The following is a 15,839-nucleotide window of genomic DNA, read 5'->3' as shown; positions in this document are numbered from 1 at the left end:
ACCAAATAGAGACATTAATAGGCTCTCTAAGGTCAGGGCGTGACATTAACTGACTTGCCTTGTTAAATAAAGGTTAAATAAAAAACGTATATATATAGATTTCAAACAAGCCCAAGTCTTGCCCTTTAAGATTACAAAGGACAGGATAGGTGTGAACTACATGGCAGAAACACCATAAAACAGTATTCTTCCATCCTGGTCCTGGAGAACAACAAACTGTGCAAGCTTTTGTTCCAGACCAGTTAACTCACCTGATTCCATTTATCAGGGGCATGAAGATACATTGGTTAGTCCAATCAGGTGTGTTGGTGATGAACTCAAATTAAACCTTACACACCCTGTACGTCTAGAGAACCAGGATGGAACATCATTGCTCTAAAGAAATCCACAGATACATATCAACTGCTTCCTGCTGTATGAAAAGAGAAAAATACCTTTTGAGTATTGATCCACAATGGCTCTCTAAGAGTGATGAGGCCTACCTCATTTTCTGTCTTTCAGCTAGATTCTTTACAGGCAAAGGTAACTTTTCCTCTCTCACACATTTACTTTCTCATTCTCAAACAATGATGAAATCTGGAGGAAGAATTGATTCGGAATAATATCTCTCAGTGGTGCAGATCAGAGACGATAGCACGGAGTTAGACCTCGACTGTATCAGTTTCCTGGACTCCGATCACAGACACCACAACCATGGCCAGTATGCCAGACACAGTAAAAATAAACACATAATGAACGTCACAGATGCCGAAAAAAGACCAATGACTTGTTTCCTGAATCCCAAAAAAGAGGACTAGGAAAATAATTCCCAGGCACCTTTACAAAATGGCCTGGAGCATTGCTGGCTGGCTTCCCACTGTCACTCTGCCAAACAGCTGGTGTCCAGGAATGAGATTGTTTTGCTGGAAATACCAACTCTGTCTTTCTACATTTCCAACGGCTCCTACCGCTTGTGATTTAGGATCAGGGCGCCATTCCTGGAGTCGAGTTGGGAAGTAATGGGCTCCCTGCACGCCTAGTGTCTTTCCTCTGTCACAACCAAGTAAATACGCCCCCCCCCCCCCCCCCCCCCCCACTGATGCTGACAGCCATAGCGTCGTACTAGTTCGCTCTTTATGAGCACTGAGAGTTATTCTCAGTCTAAGGGGCTTGCTGACTGACTGAAAATATAGTATGGATTGACGATCAGCAGGAGACGGATGCTAATATTGAACACCTGTGTAGACACCAAGCAGAACTCAACCATAAAGCATTCAGTCACTAAAATAAAATAATAGACAACCGTTGACAAAAGAGATCTGTCATGGATTTCACCGGATCATTCCGACTTCGTGCAATTCTTACATTAGCAAATCAAAACAGTACAGTTACGTTCATTCCCAAATTCAAAGCGTAACCAAGGTTGACAACAGCAGTGCATCGTCACAAAAGCTAGATTTAGCACTTTGCTGAGAATGCAGTCAGTCACCATCCCTACAAGACTTCACTGTCTTGAGGCCCAGACCATTCAGATTAAAATGAGAACAAATAAATAACTATGACACTGTTCCTGAAGACAACTTGCTACACTGATATACCTCAGAATAAAACACTTATTCCTCACTGATATACCTCAGTATAAAACACTTATTCCTCACTGATATACCTCAGTATAAAACACTTATTCCTCACTGATATACCTCAGTATAAAACACTTATTCCTCACTGATATACCTCAGTATAAAACACTTATTCCTCACTTATATACCTCAGAATAAAACACTAATTCCTCACTGATATTCCTCAGTATAAAACACTTATTCCTCACTGATATACCTCAGTATAAAACACTAATTCCTCACTGATATACCTCAGAATAAAACATTTATTCCTCACTGATATACTTCAGTATAAAACCCTAATTCCTCACTGATTCCTGTCATGACGTTGCCCTCTTTGGACACAGCGAGCACCATCCCCCTACCTCTGCACGATCCCCCTCTCTCTGACTCCTACACCCAGGCTGCTGTGGTCAGAGAGGTCGTAAATTCCTAGAGGAGAATCTTTCTAAATGGCCAGACAGTATAGCGAGAGAGTGAGTTTTCATAGAGAGAACAAAGGAATTTCTTCCACATCACAGAACTTGACAACCAAACAATATTCATGTTCTGGAGAAGGTATAAAAGATCGGTGAAGAATCCAGCTACTAACTGGTCCGTTTGGTACAATTTTGTGAAACTCATGAGAGACAATACAGCCACATTACCATAACCATGTTTATACAAGAGTCTCCGTTATGAGGCTTACATCTAATGGTTGTATAAAATGAATGAGTAAAGATGAAACTATTTGTGAAATTATGTAATGTGATTTTAGACTGTTTAATGAAGGAAACTCCAATTCCCTTTGGAGTTTAACTAAATCAGAGGACCGCCCATGAGCACAGTTATGGTCTGGCATCCTGGGACAGGCCCTTTCTGCTCTTCTGAATAAAACCCCACCCGGGTTTTCTATCACCAGACCAGCTTACCTCGATAACGAGAGGGCCAAGGTTTGAGACCAGACCAGTACCTCTATCACAGAGGGAAATAAGGTTTAAGTAGATTGCTGGATCTTTTAACCATCCCACATGGTTAAACTCTTAGACTATCGATACCGACAGAATAAGAACAAGTCTTTGATATTAATTACTAGTCTGCAGCTAGGAATTCGGTATCATTGAACGCGAAGACCGACAACCGCCGAAACATCTATTCTAATACAATATTTCAGAATGGGACTCTGAAGTATACATTCTAACCACCAAAGACGGGCGGATGAACTTCCAACAGAAAGAAGGACGATTCCAACAGAGATCACGACGACACACTGAGCGTAAATATATATATTGATTGCAATTATTCCCGAATGAGTGAGCATTCATGTGCAAAGGATTAGCATTTCAATTGTTAGAATTATCAACTTTGTAGTGTTGTCACGTTCTGACCTTAGTTCCTTTGTTTTGTCTTTTGTTTTGTATGGTCAGGGCGTGAGTTGGGGTGGGTAGTCTATGTTTTCTCTTTCTATGTGGGGTTTCTTGTGTTCGGCCTGGTATGATTCTCAATCAGAGGCAGCTGTCAATCGTTGTCCCTGATTGAGAATCATACTTAGGTAGCCTGGGTTTCACTTTTGGTTCGTGGGTGTTTGTTTCCGTGTCAGTGTTTGTTCACCACACGGTACTGTTTCGTTCGTTCACTTCGTTTATTGTTTTGTTCCAGTGTTCTGTGTTGTTTATTAAAAAGACATGAACACTTACCACGCTGCGCTTTGGTCCGATCCTTCTACCACCACAGACGATCGTTACAGAAAAACCCACCAAAAAAGGACCAAGCAGCGTGGTAACAGGCAGCAGGAGCAGCGCAAGAAGGAGGAATGGACATGGGAGGACGAGTTGGACGGCAAAGGACCCTGGGCAGAGCCAGGGGAATATCGCCGCCCCAAAGCAGAGCTGGAGGCAGCAAAAGCAGAGAGGCGGCATTATGAGGAGCTAGCACGGCAGAGCAGCTGGAAGCCCGAGAGGCAGCCCCAAAAATGTCTTGGGGGGTGGCACACGTAGGAGCCAGGTAGGAGACCTGAGCCAACTCCCCGTGCTTACCGTGGAGAGAGAGGGCGTCGTACTGGTCAGGCACCGTGTTATGCGGTGGAGCGCACGGTGTCCCCAGTACGCGTGCTTAGCCCGGTGCGATACATCCCAGCTCCTCGTATCAGCCAGGCTAGAGTGGGCATCGAGCCAGGTGCCATGAAGCCGGCTCAACGCATCTGGTCTCCAGTGCGTCTCCTCGGGCCGGTGTACATGGCACCAGCCTTACGCATGGTGCCCCCGGTTCGCCAGCACAGCCCAGTGCGGGCTATTCCACCTCGCCGCACTGGCCTGGCTACGGGGAGCATTCAACCAGGTAAGGTTGGGCAGGCTCGGTGCTCAAGAGCTCCAGTGCGCCTTCACGGTCCGGTCTATCCGGTGCCACCTCCTCGCACCAGCCCAGTACCACCAGTGCCAACACCACGCACCAGGCTTCCTGTGCGTCTCCAGAGTCCAGTACGCCCTGTTCCTGTTCCCCGCAGTCGCCCAGTGGTACGTGTCCCCAGTCCGGTACCACCAGTTCCGGCACCACGCACCAAGCCTCCTGTGCGTTTCCAGAGCCCTGTACGCCCTGTTCTTGCTCCCCGCACTCGCCCAGTGGTGCGTGTTCCCAACGCCATCTGAGCTGGCCGTCTGTCCAGCGCCATCTGAGCTGCCCGTCTGTCCAGCGCCGCCTGAGCTGCCCGTCTGTCCAGCGCCGCCTGAGCTGCCCGTCTGTCCAGCGCCGCCTGAGCTGCCCGTCTGTCCAGCGCCGCCTGAGCTGCCCGTCTGTCCAGCGCCGCCTGAGCTGCCCGTCTGTCCAGCGCCGCCTGAGCTGCCCGTCTGTCCAGCGCCGCCTGAGCTGCCCGTCTGTTCAACGCCGCCTGAGCCGCCCGTCTGTCCTGTGCCGTCAGAGCCGTCCACCAGTCAGGAGCTGCCAGAGCCGCCCGCCAGTCAGGAGCTGCCAGAGCCGCCCGCCAGTCAGGAGCTGCCAGAGCCGCCCGCCAGTCAGGAGCTGCCAGAGCTGCCCGCCAGTCCGGAGCTGCCTTTCAGTCCGGAGCTGCCTTTCAGTCCGGAGCTGCCTTTCAGTCCTGAACTACCCCTCAGTCCGGAGCTGCCTTTCAGTCAGGAGCTACCCCTCAGTCCGGAACTACCCCTCAGTCCGGAGCTACCCCTCAGTCCTGAGCTACCCCTCAGTCCTGAGCTGCCCCTCAGTCCTGAGTTGCCCCTCAATCTGGAGCTGCCCCTCAGTCCGGAGCTGCCCCTCAGTCCGGAGCTGCCCCTCAGTCCAGAGCTCCCCTCAGTCCAGTGGGGCCATTTAGTAGGGTTGCCAATCCTAGGTTGGCGGCGAGGGTCGCCGTTCCTAGGAGACCACGGAAGCGGGCAATGACAATGGTGGAGTGGGGTCCACGTCCAGTGCCAGAGCCGCCACCGCGGACAGATGCCCACCCAGACCCTCCCCTATAGGTTCAGGTTTTGCGGCCGGAGTCCGCACCTTGGGGGGGGAGGGGGGGGACTGTCACGTTCTGACCTTAGTTCCTTTGTTTTGTCTTTTGTTTTGTATGGTCAGGGTGTGAGTTGGGTTGGCAGTCTATGTTTTCTGTTTCTATGTGGGGTTTCTTGTTTGGCCTGATATGGTTCTCAATCAGAGGCAGGTGTTAGTCATTGTCTCTGATTGGGAACCATATTTAGGTAGCCTGTTTTGTAGTGTGTTTTGTGGGTGATTGTTCTTGTTCGTGTGTTCCTGGTTTTCTGTGTTCACTAGTTCGGGACTGTAGCTTCGTTGGTTTTCGTCAGTTTATTGTTTTTGTTCATACTTGAAAAGTATTCAAATAAATATGGATACGTACCACGCTGCGCATTGGTCTTCCGATCCTGCAAACTTCTCCTCTTCAGATGAGGAGGACGACAGCCGTGACAAGTGTCTTTTATCTTTCGCGGCCCTCAGTCATTTGTCCACCAAGCCGCCATGACGGTTTAGCCCACTAGGGCACATTCCCCTATCATTTCCTTGTAACCATATGTACTTTGTTTGTTTGTGTGTGCATTTCTGTGATTAATTACTTAGTTAGTAAATAAATGATTTAAGACAATTGATATATGGATGACTCATAGGGAAGACTGGGTTCGTGCAGATTCATTAATAATTCATTAATCAGAAGACTAAGTGATCAGATATTAAAATATCTGAAAGTTATATTAGGAAAATTATAACTTTGTAATCTGAATATTTTCCTTGGTGCCCCGACCTCCTAGTTAATTACAGTTACATGATTAATTAGTTTAATCACGTAATGTCACGTTCCTGACCTGTTTTCCTTGTTTTTGTATGTGTTTAGTTGGTCAGGGCGTGAGTTAGGGTGGGCATTCTATGTTATGTGTTTCTATGTTGGGTTAAATGTGTTGCCTGATATGGTTCTCAATTAGGGGCAGGTGTTTGACGTTTCCTCTGATTGAGAACCATATTAAGGTAGGCTGTTCTCACTGTTTGTTTGTGGGTGATTATTCCTGTGTCTGTGTCTGTATGCACCACACGGGACTGTTTCGTGTTTTCGTTCGTTTGTGTAGTCTGTACCTGTTCGTGCGTTCTTCGTGTATATGTAAGTTCTCAAGTTCAGGTCTGTCTACGTTTTTTTGTATTTTCCAAGTGGTTTTTTGTGTTCGTCTTGTAGTTAATAAATATTCATTATGTCTTCATTCAACGCTGCGTTTTGGTCCGACCCTTACTCCTTCTCATCCGAGGAGGAGGAATTAGACAGCCGTTACACGTAATACTAATTACAGAGAATCTTTGATAAGACTAATCTTCAGTTTAATGATGCGAAAGACACGACATACCTCAGTATAAAACACTCATTCCTCACTGATATACCTCAGTATAAAACACTAATTGCACACTGATATACCTCAGTATAAAACACTCATTCCTCAGAACATAATGCTTTCTAATGTCCTGATACCCTCCTCATGGATGTATCAGACTAGACATTGACTATTTCGTGTGTACCACAGAGATATCCTGGTGTGACAAAAAATGAATGCTGACTGTGTATGTAAGCCATCATGAACTCAGCACACAAGTTTAAACATGGGAAGGCTTGAGTTGCCATCCCTCAACCCTGCTGCTGTCTGGCTGTTTTGGATCAGAGACACCCAAAGACGGAGATCTAGCTTTTATGCCACTGTGAAAGACTCCAAAGTCCAAACCATGATGTATACATTTCACAGAGCCACATCCAGAGCTAGGCTGGTACACTGCTTCTGTACTGCCACGTTTCAATTACAGATATCTCTGTCTTGCTAACCACTTCTTCTGAATTCAAGTCCAGAACGTAGTGAAAAACTCTGCTACCCAATGTCACTGTTTCACTGATTTGATTTTGTCCTGACCGTCTGATAATCAATGGCCAACATGACGGTTCAATGCCTGGTAAGTGTAAAGACGGACTAGTAAAGGCATTACATTGACAAAATCTATTTTGTTCCAGTGTGTCCATCAACACTCTACATCTCCACATAAAGCTTGCAGGTTCTACACCTGGGCATTGTCACTCACCCAGGTGGTTGGTTTCATCCAGTTGCCCTCATTGTTGTGAATAAGACCATTTCACACTTGTTTCATATATACACTTAGTCCATGATCCCTTGTTTCATACCCTTACCACAGTCCATAATCCCTTGTTTTATACCCGTAACCATAGTCCATAATCCCTTGTTTTATACCCGTAACCATAGTCCATAATCCCTTGTTTTATACCCTTAACTATAGTCCATAATCCCTTGTTTTATACCCTTAACCATAGTCCATAATCCCTTGTTTCATACCCGTAACCATAGTCCATAATCCCTTGTTTTATACCCTTAACCATAGTCCATAATCCCTTGTTTTATACCCTTAACCATAGTCCATAATCCCTTGTTTTATACCCTTAACCATAGTCCATAATCCCTTGTTTTATACCCTTAACCATAGTCCATAATCCCTTGTTTTATACCCTTAACCATAGTCCATAATCCCTTGTTTCGTATACCCTTAACCATAGTCCATAATCCCTTGTTTTATACCCTTAACCATAGTCCATAATCCCTTGTTTTATACCCTTAACCATAGTCCATGATCCCTTGTTTTATACCCTTAACCATAGTCCATAATCCCTTGTTTCATATACCCTTAACCATAGTCCATAATCCCTTGTTTCATACCCGTAACCATAGTCCATAATCCCTTGTTTCATACCCGTAACCATAGTCCATAATCCCTTGTTTCATATACCCTTAACCATAGTCCATAATCCCTTGTTTTATATACCCTTAACCATAGTCCATAATCCCTTGTTTCATATACCCTTAACCATAGTCCATAATCCCTTGTTTCATACCCGTAACCATAGTCCATAATCCCTTGTTTTATACCCTTAACCATAGTCCATAATCCCTTGTTTCATACCCGTAACCATAGTCCATAATCCCTTGTTTCATACCCGTAACCATAGTCCATAATCCCTTGTTTTATACCCTTAACCATAGTCCATAATCCCTTGTTTCATACCCGTAACCATAGTCCATAATCCCTTGTTTCATACCCGTAACCATAGTCCATAATCCCTTGTTTCATACCCATAACCATAGTCCATAATCCCTTGTTTCATACCCGTAACCATAGTCCATAATCCCTTGTTTTATACCCTTAACCATAGTCCATAATCCCTTGTTTTATATACCCTTAACCATAGTCCATAATCCCTTGTTTCATACCCGTAACCATAGTCCATAATCCCTTGTTTCATATACCCTGAAAGGTAAATCAGGCTAGCTACTGTTATCTACTAGGCATTCTATCTATCTATCTATCTATCTATCTATCTATCTATCTATCTATCTATCTATCTATCTATCTATCTATCTATCTATCTATCTATCTATCTATCTATCTATCTATCTATCTATCTATCTATCTATCTATCTATCTATCTATCTATCTATCTATCTACTAGGAGTGTATCCATCATAACAGCTAACTAGCTAGCTAGATAATTAACTGGATATGTTGGTAACATCTGAAGTAACTGTTTTAACCAACACCTCAGATAAGTGGAAAAATCGAATACAAATGTTTTGGGGGTAAAGTATGCATTCTATTTATGTACATTGTTAATGGCATAATTATTTGTCAAGCTTCTAAGGGGCTATCCACTTCTGAGTGGCTTTCCAACTGAGCGAGTAATCAACGATGCCGGTGTAGTCTTGCCTCTCTCAGGTTTGCCATTATCCCTGCACATGCACTGTCAACTGATGGAACTCTATGAAAGGAGAGAAATAGTTAGAACTAGCTACATGCTAAGGGGGATCCTTAGGATGCCCAACCCTCACGTCACCCCGTTGAAGTTGAAATGTAAAATGGTTAAGGTTTTATATTGTATTAGTTGTATGTATAGCATACACATGGTATACACCATCCAATGAAATGCTTACTTGCAGGTTCCTTCTCGACAATGCAACAACAATAAAATATAAAAATACGAACATAAAATAAATGGCTCAGTAGAATAGGTAAGGGTTGGGGTGAGTTAAAGGGTTATGGTTAAGTTTAGGGTTAGGGTAGGAGTTAGGGTTTAGGGTTGGGTGGTCCCAAGGATCCCAGTTAGCATCTACCTTAGAACTACTCTATTTGTGTCTGTGTGGCCTGTCTATCTATTGACCTCAAAGGGAGAACAAGGCCTTGTGCTCAGTCCGGCGCTCTTTCTACAATTAGGTCTGGGTCTGCCTCTGTTTACAAAGCTCACTGGTCTGCCTGAGGGTCTCACTCCGGGGCTTAGCTTTAACAGGCTTGGGTTTGCGATAAAAGCACTAGAATGCCATTGAATCTGATGGAGACTTCGGCCACCAATACAGCTGACCCTTGCTAGTCTCAGCAGCGTAGACTAGTGAACTGTGAAGATAAGCAAATGAGACTTTGTGTTAGCTATGTCTATTTGTTTATACAAGCTTAGAAAGGTTTTAAGTTTCAGGAGACGTCGTCTATTTGCAGCCTGCTCTCTCTGGGGTAAACTCTTAAGAAATAACATTACATTAACTTAATGAGGCACGTAAAATTAAGGGGGAACCTTATCTAGTATTTTTTTGTTAATATCCTGAATGAACTGAAAGCTATAGCACAATCTATAAATCAGTGTTTCTCTTTAGTTAGTGTCTGCTGCATTAAAAAGGGGTTCTAAACTTCGAAACTGCTACCACGTGTGCCTTTGTACTGCGGTCTACTGAATGTGAGCGTGTTGTTTGCCAGACTCAGTGTGGGTCACGTTAGTGGGCCTTTGTACTGCGGTCTACTGAATGTGAGCATGTTGTTTGCCAGACTCAGTGTGGGTCACGTTAGTGGGCCTTTGTACTGCGGTCTACTGAATGTGAGCGTGTTGTTTGCCAGACTCAGTGTGGGTCACGTTAGTGGGCCTTTGTACTGCTGTCTACTGAATGTGCGCGTGTTGTTTGCCAGACTCAGTGTGGGTCACGTTAGTGGACCTTTGTACTGCGGTCTACTGAATGTGAGCGTGTTGTTTGCCAGACTCAGTGTGGGTCACGTTAGTGGACCTTTGTACTGCGGTCTACTGAATGTGAGCGTGTTGTTTGCCAGACTCAGTGTGGGTCACGTTAGTGGGCCTTTGTACTGCTGTCTACTGAATGTGAGCGTGTTGTTTGCCAGACTCAGTGTGGGTCACGTTAGTGGGCCTTTGTACTGCGGTCTACTGAATGTGAGCGTGTTGTTTGCCAGACTCAGTGTGGGTCACGTTAGTGGGCCTTTGTACTGCTGTCTACTGAATGTGAGCGTGTTGTTTGCCAGACTCAGTGTGGGTCACGTTAGTGGGCCTTTGTACTGCGGTCTACTGAATGTGAGCGTGTTGTTTGCCAGACTCAGTGTGGGTCACGTTAGTGGACCTTTGTACTGCGGTCTACTGAATGTGAGCGTGTTGTTTGCCAGACTCAGTGTGGGTCACGTTAGTGGGCCTTTGTACTGCTGTCTACTGAATGTGAACGTGTTGTTTGCCAGACTCAGTGTGGGTCACGTTAGTGGACCTTTGTACTGCGGTCTACTGAATGTGCACGTGTTGTTTGCCAGACTCAGTGTGGGTCACATTATTGTTTTTTGTCCAACTCAGAATATGTGGGTTTCCAGAAGAACTGTCGTTGGTCAGAGCTCAACATAAATCTCCTCACCTGGCCTTACCTCATCTAGCCACTAATAGCATCAGCTAATAGAGCTTGAATAACTCACTAAAGGCTTTGTCATACTTGAGTAACTGTGACAAGGTCACGGAAGTCATGACTTTAAGAAGGGAAATGCTTCTGTAAATGTTTCATACTGACGCCCATCTTTCTGACTGTGTCACGGAGAAGTCACACTGGGCTTTGTTCTATGAAAGACAGCATAAAACAGCTTCTATATGACCGGCAGGTTAACTAATAAAACCTGCAAATGAGAGGTTGGGGTTCTTCCAGGTGATGGAGGGAAGGCAGGGGGGACTGGAATAGACACTAGTGCCTGAGAAACCAGTGGAAAATATCCGACTAGACTAGGATAGGCTAGACTGGAACGATGCCTGTGTGATGAGAACAAATGTTGAATTCTCAACTGACATTCTGTCTGACTCACACACACACACACACTTTGACGGCATCAAACAACACCACAACGAGTTGTTAGACCACAAGGAAGCCAAACATATGGCAAACACACGTATCGTACTTCACAATACAAGTCAGTATAAGTTCATCCTCCAATCTCTCTCTTATTTCCTCCTTCTATACTCTTTCCCCCTCATCCCCCGTTTAACCCTCCATCCATCTCTCCACAGTCCTCTCTTAGTTCCCTCTCTCTCCACAGTCCTCTCTTAGTCCCCTCTCTTTCCACAGTCCTCTCCACAGTTCTCTCTCTCTCTCTCTCTCTCTCTCTCTCTCTCTCTCTCTCTCTCTCTCTCTCTCTCTCTCTCTCTCTCTCTCTCTCTCTCTCTCTCCACAGTTCTCTCATAGTCCTCTCTCTCTCTCTCTCTCTCTCTCTCTCTCTCTCTCTCTCTCTCTCTTGCGCTCTCTCTCCACAGTCCTCTCTTAGTCCCCTCTCTCTCCACAGTCCTCTCTTAGTCCCCTCTGTCTCCACAGTCCTCTCCACCGTTCTCTCTCTCTCTCTCTCTCTCTCTCTCTCTCTCTCTCTCTCTCTCTCTCTCTCTCTCTCTCTCTCTCTCTCTCTCTCTCTCTCTCTCTCTCTCTCCACAGTTCTCTCATAGTCCTCTCTCTCTCTCTCTCTCTCTCTCTACACAGTTCTCTCATAGTCCTCTCTCTCTCTCTCTCTCTCTCTCTCTCTCTCTCTCTCTCTCTCTCTCTCTCTCTCTTGCGCTCTCTCTCCACAGTCCTCTCTTAGTCCCCTCTCTCTCCACAGTCCTCTCTTAGTCCCCTCTGTCTCCATAGTCCTCTCCACCGTTCTCTCTCTCTCTCTCTCTCTCTCTCTCTCTCTCTCTCTCTCTCTCTCTCTCTCTCTCTCTCTCTCTCTCTCTCTCTCTCTCTCTCTTTCCACTGTCCTCTGATAGTCCTTTCTCTCTCTCTCTCTCTCTCTCTCTCTCTCCAAAGTCCTCTCATATTCCTCTCTCTCTCTCTCTCTCTCTCTCTCTCTCTCTCTCTCTCTCTCTCTCTCTCTCTCTCTCTCTCTCTCTCTCTCTCTCTCTCTCTCTCTCTCTCCACAGTCCTCTCATAGTCCTCTCTCTCTCTCTCCACAGTCCTCTCCTTGTCCCCTGACTCTCTCTTCCCCTTAGAGGAAGTGGTTTGTGTGCAGACTGTGGCTGACTGGAACACCATGCAGTGTGCATGGGAAGCTGTAACTCGAGCCTAGCGCATTAAAAGTTCCACTGGAGTAACAGTTTCTGCATGGAAGGATTTTGCGGTGGGCCGGTGTTAGGAATGGAGGGGACTCTACCGGGAGAGAGACATGTGCCTGTGTTGATGCGCTGGCAAAGCCAGACGGGACAGAGGGGGACACTGCCTCCTGGTGATAGAGAAGTGGTGTCAGGGGAAATGGATTTGCAAAATCGATGTTGAAACATGTTTTTTATTGTTAAACCATTACGTGTCACTTAAACCATGTATTTACATAAACAGCTGCAGTGTACTTCTGATGTAGATACACATTACAACTGTGATAGTTTCCATTATGCATACAACTGAGCAACGTACCTTGGATTGGGCATAGAGTTCTCCTTATACACTTATGCCATGTCACGCTTGAAATCACAGACCAGCAAGCCAAACACAATGTACCGAATTTATCACTGAAAAATATGCGGAAAATTCCAGACTACTTTGTTGATATGGGAAATAGTTGATAATAGGGCCCCTGTGAACTTCAAAGGGCTTGTTATCAGCAGTATTAACAGCCTGTTCCACCCAGTGACTTACCTTCACTTAGAGAGTCTGGGGCTGATTTCATAGCATAAGGCCAGCTACAAACTCTGTGCACTTGATAGAATGGTGGAATATAAAGGTCGTTATTGGATTTGAGATATATTGTAGTGCAAGAGTCTAGTGTAGGCCTAGTCTAGGCGGGCCTACTATGACGGTAGACTTGACATTGAGGGCCAGTTGAGACAGAGAAGCATTTAAACCACATCGGTTTAACCAGGATATCCAGTGGCATAAATATGATTAACCCAGACACACACTGCAACCGTCTGATAGACGAACGTAGGGAATATTGTTGCAATACAACAGTGAAAAACTTAAAATACTTTTTTGCCGCAGTTCTACTTACAGCCACCAGAGGGTGGTCTCCCATAACGGATATATTTGTGATAGTGTAGCTTTGGCCTTTCTGTGACGTCTCAATTTTGCAGGAAGACTGGCTTCCATCACAGGAGGCTGCTAAGGGGAGGACGGCTCATAACAACCTTCTGGGACTTGCATGCAGCATAGGAAATGCTGCAAATTCAAAAGAGATTTAAGACAAACAATATTTGTTGTTGTTTTGTAGTTCTAAAAACCAAAGAAATGATGTGGTGTTGAATGGTCTTTAAAGGTAGAATCCTTAAACGAAACAATAACAAAGCAATCACCACACCTATGTTTTGATAGAAAGCTGAAGGATGGGGTTGGAGAAATGTAACCACTCTCAAATTCACATACAGAGGTATGAATGCAAGGACTGACCATCCATGATGGTCAGTAAAATTTGATTTGATTTGATGATATCAAAAATATAGTTTTAGACAATATTTTGATGCTATAAAGCTTTTGGTTGCATGTACATTGTTTATAAACATTGGAGTAAAACAAGGTTATATTTGGGGTTCTGATGGGTTACGGCAGTTGAACTAAGCTCATAAATAAGAAATATTCTTCAAAAATCTATGAGTATATATGATTAATTTATTAGCCCAAAATGTAATGTATCAACTAAGGATTCTAGCTAAAATAAAAATAAATAGAGGATCTTGAATGTTTTATTTAGTCTGAGTTAAAGCAGGAAACCCAGCAATCTGAAAAACAAAGAATACACCCACTCATTTGGTTCCATGACTGTTTATGAAAAGTGGACATTCCCCATAGAAAAATATAACATTTCAATTAGATACCACTATACACAACCAAGGTTGTCAAAGGGCTCTGTAACCCAGGGCTCTGTAACCTCTGGGCCTGAGTTGCTCCTCTCCTCTCCAGTCCTCAGCCCAGTCACACAAGCCCCCAGCTCCTATTCCACTCTGCCCCCCACCCCCCTTGTGTCCTCCCAGTCCGCCTCTGCCTTTTAACAGTGTGGAATGGAATGTGAGAATGCTTCCAACATACAGGATGAATAATCCTGTCAGAGAATCAGATATATCAGTGTTACAAACCAAAGTCACTCGTGACAAAAACAAATATGCTGCGATTCTTTGGTGCTTGGAAAAATGATGGGTGAAAAATAAGCTGTTCTGCTTTCAGACTTTTCCAGATTTTATTCATTTCATATCTACACTCTTAGAGAAAAAAGGTGCTATCCAGAACCTGAAAGGGTTCTTCGCCTGTCCCCGTAGGAGTACCCTTTGAAGAACACTTTTTGGTTCCACGAAGGGGGTTGGTTCCACAGAGGGTTCTGCATGGAACTCAAAAGGGTTCTACCTGGAACCAAAAAGGGTTCTTCTATGGGAACAGTCAAAGAACCCGTTTGGAACCCTTTTTTTCTAAAAGTGTACAGAATCTTAAGAAAGAATCAAAGTAATTTTACAACACTGTGCCATGTATTCTAAAATGTAAAGTTCATTTTCCCTCTGACCTATGTCACCCATATTGAATGTCTTCAATACGTTGTAGTTTGTTGGTGCAGTTAGTCGTACCCCAGATGTGGATGAATATACGCAGATGATTTCTGAACAAAAATAACATTAATACACAGGGAAACGTTTTTTTATTCCCCAGTTGAACTGTCTTAATGAAATGATATCAATTAATTAGCTCAACCTAGATCGGCCTGACCCCATTACATAGAATAGAGGACTTTGATACAGCTATGTGAAGATGCATTGACTCCAATACCAATCACATATGAGTATGTTTGTGATCATATAGAGGTCAGACCGCCCAGGCAGTACAGTGTGATCATATAGAGGTCAGACAGTCCAGGCAGTACAGTGTGATCATATAGAGGTCAGACAGTCCAGGCAGTACAGTGCGATCATATAGAGGTCAGACAGTCCAGGCAGTACAGTGTGATCATATAGAGGTCAGACCGTCCAGGCAGTACAGTGTGATCATATCAAAGGTCAGACAGTCCAGGCAGTACAGTGTGATCATATAGAGGTCAGACAGTCCAGGCGGTACAGTGTGATCATATAGAGGTCAGACAGTCCAGGCAGTACAGTGTGATCATATAGAGGTCAGACAGTCCAGGCAGTACAGTGTGATCATATAGAGGTCAGACCGTCCAGGCAGTACAGTGTGATCATATAGAGGTCAGACAGTCCAGGCAGTACAGTGTGATCATATAGAGGTCAGACAGTCCAGGCAGTACAGTGTGATCATATAGAGGTCAGACAGTCCAGGCAGTACAGTGTGATCATATAGAGGTCAGACAGTCCAGGCAGTACAGTGTGATCATATAGAGGTCAGACAGTCCAGGCAGTACAGTGTGATCATATAGAGGGCAGACCGTCCAGGCAGTACAGTGTGATCATATAGAGGTCAGACAGTCCAGGCAGTACAGTGTGATCATATAGAGGTCAGACAGTCCAGGCAGTACAGTGTGATCATATAG

This window comes from Salvelinus namaycush, chromosome 1 (genome assembly GCF_016432855.1).
Source record: "Salvelinus namaycush isolate Seneca chromosome 1, SaNama_1.0, whole genome shotgun sequence".
Taxonomy (NCBI): domain Eukaryota; kingdom Metazoa; phylum Chordata; class Actinopteri; order Salmoniformes; family Salmonidae; genus Salvelinus; species Salvelinus namaycush.
Note: the sequence above shows the minus strand (reverse complement) of the source record.